This window comes from Pinus tabuliformis, chromosome 7 (genome assembly GCF_031772625.1).
Source record: "Pinus tabuliformis cultivar Carrire ecotype Pingquan chromosome 7, CPIR1, whole genome shotgun sequence".
In the NCBI taxonomy this organism is placed as follows: Eukaryota; Viridiplantae; Streptophyta; class Pinopsida; order Pinales; family Pinaceae; genus Pinus; species Pinus tabuliformis.
Genome location: NC_142293.1, coordinates 1,317,770,748 through 1,317,779,667, shown reverse-complemented (window position 1 = coordinate 1,317,779,667; position 8,920 = coordinate 1,317,770,748).

Below are 8,920 nucleotides of genomic sequence, written 5' to 3'. Positions count from 1 at the left end.
TCTAGACAAATTAGATCAAAAAATAAACCAAAACTTTCTAAAAAATCACACTTCATTTAATAATAAAGTAATTAAAAAACAAACAAAAAAATAATTTTTCCCACATTAAAAAACCATGTAAATTTCCAGTCATATATATTTTAATTTTTTTATATATCTTGTGGAATTGAGGCTTTTGTGATCCGTAGCATTTATTAAGTAGAGTTTCGGCATAAATCACATGAAGAAAACCTTTGTCGACGCGTTTCGAACCAACTAGTGTGCTTCATCATCAGGACAAGTTGAATGAACAGATCTCGTTTCATATTAAATAGATAGCAGAACATTCTAGACCAGGTAACAGCTATAATGACAACGGCTAGATTTGACCAGAAAATGGCTCATTTTATAATTATAAATATATATTAGAATAAGTAAATTTGAATAAGTAAGTCATAAAATAAATTAATCAGAAAATGGCTCATTTTATAATTATAAATATATATTAGAATAAGTAAATTTGAATAAGTAAGTCATAAAATAAATTAATCTAAAATTGTTAGTTATCACAGTTATTATAAATATTAGTTAGTTATAGAGTAATCTATAGTGAAATTACATTTTTAATCAAAATATAAATTAAAAGGACATATATTTATAAATATATATCGAAATAAAATAATTTTAAATTAATATATATTAAAATAAATTAATTAAAAATAAAATAATTTTAAAATAATTAATCTAAAATGGATAGTTATAAAGTTATAATATATAAATATTAGTTAGTTATAAAAGTAATCTAAAAATAGTTAAAGGGACATATAAATATATAATAACATAAATTAATTATAAAATAAATCAATTTTCAATTAATAGTTAAAAAGTTATAAAGGGACACATAATTATAATAAATAGTTAATAAATTTTTTATTTTTTAAATAAATAATTAAAGATATTATTCATTTCATTTCATTTTATATTATTCATTTATTTTCTTTAGTTATTAATATATTTAATTATTCTTTCTCTCTTTTTTTTTAATATATTCAATTAAAATCACCAGGGATAAGTAAAGGGGGGTTTTAGAAAGTTTTTCTTAGGTTATTAATTTATTTAATTTCCTAGGGACAAGAATGCTATTCTATTTTATTTTTATTAAATATTATTTTATGGCTGTTAAATTAACTTACAGCATTTTAAAAAACAAGAAGGTCAAGAGCAGGACCATTAGTAAAACATTGAGTCAAAGGAGAAACCCTAGGAGGAATGAAAAGATAAGGCTCAAACGAGAAGGATTTGGGAAATTTAGGGGAACCTCAAAAGCTCTAAAAGGTTAAAAAGGGGGGGAGGAAGGGAAAAGGAAAGCAAGACTAAGAAGAAAGGGCAAGGATCCAGTAGCTACTAATCTTCCAGTCGTCGTCTCTATTGAGATTGTTAGGCCTTCTTTCAATTTCAATAGCTTCCCTGAATTTACGGTGATGGAACTACACAACCTTGGCAATAACCTAGGCCTCCTCTATACAAACATGATGCTTGGCCTTTTCCACATGCTCTGCTAACGCTGAAGACTTGGTTCTCCAATATCTTAGGTCAACTGCATATTCGTTGATCCTTTGGTGGATGGAGCGCCATGTTTCCCTGATATAGGGGGTCCCACAAGAATAAGGGATCAAGTAGACTCCCTTCATGTCTTTAGGGTCAATGGGATCTTTCACTGACCGGTGGGATTTATGAATGGTGTATAGAGGAGGCCAAGGTTATTGCCAAGGTTGCACAGTTCCATCACCGTAAATTCAGTGAAGCTATTGAAATTGAAAGAAGGCCTAACAATCTCAATAGAGACGACGGCTGGAATATCAGTAGCTGTTGGATCCGTGCCCTTTCTTCTTAGTCTTGCTTTCCTTTTCTCTCCCCTGCCCACCCCCCTTTTTAACCTTTTAGAGCTTTTGAGGTTCCCCTAAATTTCCCAAGTCCTTCTCGTTTAAGCCTTATCTTTTCATTCCTCCTAGGGTTTCTCCTTTGACTCAGTGTTTTACTAATGGTCCCATTCTTGACCTTCTTGTTTTTTAAAATGTTGTATGTTAATTTAAAAACCATAGAATAATATTTAATAAAAATAAATTAGAATAGCATTTTTGTCCCTAGGGAATTAAATAAATTAATAACCTAAGAAAAACTTTCTAAAAGCCCCTTTACGTATCCTTGGTGATTTTAATTGAATATATTTAAAAAAGAGAGAGAGAATTAAATATATTAATAACCAGAGAATAATAAATGAATAATATCTTTAATTATTTATTAAAAAAATTTATTAACTATTTATTATAATTATGTGTCCCTTTATAACTTTTTAACTATTAATTGAAAATTGATTTATTTTATAATTAATTTATGTTATATATTTATATTTCCATTTAACTTATAATTTGATCAAAATATATTTAACTATTTTTGGAGTACTTTTATAACTAACTAATATTTATATATTATAACTTTACAACTAACAACTTTAGATTAATTTATTTAAAATTATTTTATTTTTAATTAATTTATTTTAATATGTATTAATTTAAAATTAATTTATTTCAATATATATTTATAAATATATGTCCTTTTAACTTATATTTTGATTAAAAATATAATTTAATTATTTCTAGATTACTCTATAACTAACTAATATTTATAATAACTGTGATAACTAACAATTTTAGATTAATTTATTTTATGACTTACTTATTCTAATATATATTTATAATTATAAAAGGATCTATTTCGTACTTTAATAAGAATATTAACTTATTTAATAAAGTTTTTAACCCTTATCTAAGTCAACTAGCCGTTTCCTGGTCAAATCTAGCGGTTGTCATTATAACCGTTACCTGGTCCAGAATGTTCTGCTATCTATTTAATATGAAAAATGAGATCTGTTCATTCAACTTGTCCTGACGATGAACCACACTAGTTGGTTCAAAACTCGTGGACAAAGGTTTTCTTCATGTGATTGACGCCGAAACTCTACTTAATAAATTTTATATCTTTTTATAGAGTAGTTCTTATTTTATTATTATTTTAAATCTCTCCACTTTAAGAACATTCAAAAGCCTTCCTTCCTACCAGCAAGAAAATAATATTCCAATTATAACTTTACAATGCAAATGCCCTATATTTGTGTCGGTAAATGCTTATATAAATGACCGTATATTTGTATTTTAAGATTAAATGACTGTATGGTTGTTTAATTGTAAATGTATTTAAGATAAATATAATAGTTCATGTTTTCTTTTTAAGAGGCGGCAAGTTTAAAGAGAGGGGTAGTGTATGCATGTCTTAGTAAATTTCAGTACTCAAATCACTTTGTGAAAATAGGTCTCTTGGAGAAGGTCTAAAACACCAATTTAGTATCTGACTGTGACTTTAAAAATAGATTATTATTATTATTATTATTTACAAATTCCCATAGATATTTTTTGAAATATTTAAAAGATAAATAAATTTAAAAAATTTACAAATTTACAAATTTCCTAAAATATTGTTAGATAAAAAATAAAATTAATATATTAATTTTATTAATAAATATTTTTATATGCATGATAATGATTATCATAATTAATCTCCTTGAATGATTTAGAACTATGTTTGTATTGAAAAAGTAATAAGATATGTTTTCCCATATGACCATAATTCTATTGAGTTAGGGGATTAAGAAGGTAGGTAATATGAAAAATATTTTCTAAAGTGTTTTTTAGTTTGAATTTTATTGTATATTTTAACATACTCTTTTATGATATTTTGGGAATTATCCAAGACTTCAAAGATAACATATTCTTTTATGATATTTTGGGAATTGTCCAACACTTCTCTAAAATTTGTTTTTAATTTAGTAATGTTGATTTTTTTCTTTACAATAGTCAAAATACAAAATTACTTTCAATCTTTTAGATTAGTCTTGATCATCTCCTCGTAATTTCTTAAATTCTTAAATTTATTTGATCCACTAACTCTTTATAGCACCAAAATTTCTCATTAAATTTAAGTGTAATAATATTTTTAATACTATCTTTATTATGCAATAAATCTCAGTGATTATCCTTATTATTTGATAGTTCATATTTCCAACCCTGGTACTCTTACTAGGTTTTGATTGGCCTTGATTCTAAATGTAGAAACACACACAAGTTTCTTAAGTGAAGGTTGAGTTTTACTTATGAACAAGTGGACTATACTTATCTTTTGCTTTGCTTTCCATAAGTTAGCACACGGTATGCACTTTCAAAATAATTAAAAAAAAATTGATATATATATATAACCTGTCATTTTAAAGAAAATATAATTTTGAATATTTTCAAAATCAGGGACATATCTGTTATTATGACCTGCAATATTTAATATGTGTTATTTTGCACCAGAGAATTTGTTTTTCAAATATAGAATCTGCGATTTTCTTCAAAACAAAGAGTCAATTACAAAATTTTAATAAAACTAAAAACAGAACACTAAAATAACATTAGTGCTTTGAATTTGGCAGAGTCACATAATTTTAGTGCTTTGAATTTAGTCTTCAATTGAAAATAACATTTTTTTAATTTCAAGATCGTAAAATTTGAAAAAGTTAGCCATATTTCTACCGAACGGAGGCCACGTGATCGCAATGTACAAGAATAATAACATTGCCACAACTTTATTTATATTTATTTCTATTTATACTTAAAAATTTATAAAAATTATCATTAAGAATAATTTTTGATAATTATATTTATTTATATAAATATAAAAGTGAAAATTTTTTAATTTTTTGATAATTGTATTTAAAAAACAAATTATTGAATTTGAAACTTCGAAAGTATAAATTCGTATGATGAAATCTCGGGGATAAGAAACACAGAGTGTAACGCTCCACAAGGAAGCGATCAAAGGGTAATATTTCACAGTCAAGCTGGAAACAGGAAGAAGGGGAAGCTTGGCTCAGGGTAGCTGGAGGAGTAATGGGGATATGCTTGGCCACTGGGCTTATCAGTGTCTTTTGCGAGGGTTGATTCGACATCAACATAAATTTCTTGATAATTTATTTGGTTGAGTCTCCTCGTTTAGATGGTGATTATTTGAGCATCATAGGGGCTGTTGGAAATTATCTACATAAGGAGAAATTTATATGAAGTTTTACACAGTTCATGTTCATTACAAATGACATTGATATGCTGATAAGAAAACAACGGACGCATATGGAAAAGGGAGCATGAAAACAAGCAGAGAAAGGTTGGCGAACATGGTGCCTTGTCCCTCGTCTGTTTCAACACTTTGTTTCCTTTCTTCTGGCTACTAGGCATGTTTCTGATATACTCGGATGGTTTATGTCTCCTGTGGATGACTAAAATTGGCTACGTTTTACGCCCTTATGGTTAATGTCATTGAATGTCTAGTTTTATGAATTTAATAGCTGGTCGTTGTCATTGAATGACTCGTTTTATGAATTTGATAGCATGTTTCTTTATAGCCTCCTACACTCTGTATTCTATCACATTTTTATTTATCTTCACCATTGTGCGTTATATTCTCTACAGTATTTATAAAACCCACTTCCACCATCTCAGACGACCATATGCCCATCGGGACTGAATCATTGCGTAACTCGTGGGCGACCTTCTTCACTGAAGAAGGTTCTAGACTGCTCCTTAATACCTTTCCCTCCATACGAGACCACTGGCCATGTATCTGTTTCATCTCTAGACCTTGCAAATCATTTGGCTTCCGCGTCTATAATTTCTGGTTGACCTGCTTTGGATGTTATTGTTGTTGCTGCAGCTAGATACCTGTTTCTATCCCCCATCTCCTGGTCTAGGCAGGATCCTTCGGCGTTGATCACTTTGCCGGTTTCCTTTTACCGGACTGACTTATCCTTCGGCGTTGATCACTTCGCCGGTTTCCTTTTACCGGACTGACTTTGTCATTTCCTCAACGAATTTTATTGTTTTCAGGGGTGTAGGTGGCATTTACTGCGGGATCACATCCCACTACCTACACCTAGCCGCCAGACACCTCCACATGTGCCCTGGGTTCATGCGTTAAATTTGACGGGTGAACCTACGGATTAAGGAATTTTTTTTATGACGTTTTTATTTTTAAACTGCCCATCATATATGACTTTTAAAATTTATTTGTAAAAGTTTTATTTAATTTTAAATTGTACTCATAATTGTTCAAATTTTCCATTCTTTGTTGTACTATTCGGCTCAAGTCTCATTGCTACACTTTGTTTTGAGACTTGCGGATCAAATTTTTCTGAAAATTTTCCAAATTGTTCAAATGTTCTGAGTTTTTTAGTTTAAAATGGAAATAGTGATAAAATAGATGGGAAATATATATAGAAACAACAAAAAATAATAATATGAAGTGAAAAAATATATATTCATAATTACTTTCACATAAAAATATTTAAGGGATTGTTACAGTATCTGTGCTTCCCTAATTTTCTTAACATTTTCTCAGCCTATTCGATTACAACATTCATTTTATTATACATAGAAATCAGGTTTAACATTACACTTCTATTTAGTACATTCTATTTATTTATTTTCTTGTATAATAAACCTGATCCTGCAGGTTAGCACTTAAAATGTAAACTATACAGCACTAACCAAGCTGTTCCCACGAAACCGATTATGAGTCATGACTATTGAACATCAAAGTGATGGAGTTATATATAAATTCCAAAAATAGGATAATTTCCTTTTTTGCGCATTTGGGTTCGAAGAGGACAGTTTGGTTTAATAATCAGTCGAACCAGCCAATTCTAATTTGAACTGGTTGATCCAAGAAGAACCCTGAAAACACACACACAAACATAAAAAATAGAACTTTGGTTGCCAACTTGCCATCAGCGACGTGTCCCCGCCACGTGGAAATTCCATGAACAATAAGGTTTTACACAAGAAAATTGCTGCTCAAATAAGGACTCCAGCTGTCTATATATCAAAGCCGCGTGTCTAATGTATTGGGCTGGGCTAGCAATTTTATGTATATGAATGAAACTAAAAGCAATTTCTCTTTTTCGCGTTGTGTAAAACTTCATGTCGAAGGTGTACCCTGGAAACCTGAGTGGTACAGGCTTGTTTCATGTTGTTAACACCTTCCTTTGTCCTCAATTTATTTCGGGCATCCCTCATTGCTTTTCTCGGCGAAAAAAGTTGTGGAAGAGGCTGAAATTTTCTCTCAAAAGTAGATGCCCTACAAAAGATTGCGTCCTCTAGTCTTTCAAAGGAGGTCCTCTGTCCTCAATTTATTTCGGGCATCCTCATTGCTTTTCTCGGCGAAAAAAGTTGTGGAAGAGGCTGAAATTTTCTCTCAAAAGTAGATGCCCTACAAAAGATTGCGTCATCTAGTCTTTCAGAGGAGGTGAGACAGTGATATCAATTTCACATCTGCTAATAAACATCATATATCATTATTGGTTGGCATCTGTGTTTTATAGTTTCAATTTTATCGATGGCAGATAGAGTATTAAACATTCCTATACAGGAGCAATGAGAAAGCTTCTTAGCTATCGTCTTCTACTCTTTTTAGATATTTGGAAGAAGACATGAGGCATTATATTGGTACATCGAACATTCCTTTACCAGAGCAGTATGTTTGTCCACATGTCAAATTAATTTGTGGATCGTCTTGTATCTGTCCTTAATTTTTATGACATCCCTGCAATAAGTTAATCAGGTCTATGGGAGCTGCCATTTTCTTCAATCAATTGAAGTACTCATGTCTTCATTTTTCTTCTGGACATCATATGCGCGACTTGCCATACAGCTCGACATAGTTCTCTTATGAGTGAGGAAAAGCACAAAGGGTTTGTAACAAACATGGCAGTAAATGCCTTGCATCAGTTTGTGGCCATGTATTATTGATTGCCAAAACAGGTTTGAGCAGTACATGTTAGGCTGTAGTTCTTTTCACTGTTTTGGGAGTCAACACCATGTACTGTATATTTTTGTAACATAATATGAAAACAGAGCAATTATTTATTTCATTTTAGCAAAGTTGTGTTTCTTTTTCTGGAGTGTTGCCCTCTCTGCTGCTTCTTCTGGGCAGCCTTACATCTCCTCTCAATAAGAGAGAAAACATTACGGGAGCGAAGAACCAACCTTGCGGGGCAATGGAGAGAACATAATCCTAGAATTCCCTTTGACAGTTCAAAGGAATGGATCAGTGCAGATAAGGGCTGGGAAGCCTAGAATTTCGAATTCTATAGACTTCCCAATGAATTCAATGGACTCAGCACGGAAACCTTCCAGTCCCCAGAGCCTTTCATTGCATTAAATTCGTGTGAGCTGCAGGAAATCAATTTCAATCCCTTGATTGGCTCCAAGAGAAAACCAGAGTCAGTTTAGTGCATTCTTCCTCTGATGCATGGGAATGAGTATGGGCTTTAGGGTTGCTTGTAACTATTTTGAGGTCTCCATAGTTGCCTACAGACCCAATGTGAAGAAGAAGACGAAGAGTTCTTGGATTGTTGATGGCAATCTAGCTATTGGGTTGGCTTGCAGGCCGACCCCTCCTTTCAGATTTCCTGGTCTAGATGATGTTTCGATTGGATTTCATTCCAAGAAGGGGGAGACCTTCATTGCAGGTGCAGGAGAAGTATGTTTCTTTGGCAATCCATGGAATAGAATCGGAGCCACCTTGGCAATCCATGGAATAGAATCGGAGCCACCGTCGGTTGTGGATATGATATTAAACGAGGACTTTGTTACTTTACTCAAAACAATAGTCCTCCTGTGTTCACTACATTTGGAGTTGCAAATTGTATTGAGAACAATATGTTCCCAACCATTGGAGTTGACTGTGATGTCACTATTGTTGTCAATATGGGTCAGATTCCAGAATAGCTTTCAATGCATGCATGTTATGATTGCAAATCAAGTCTCATTCTACAACCTAGGTAAGGGATCCA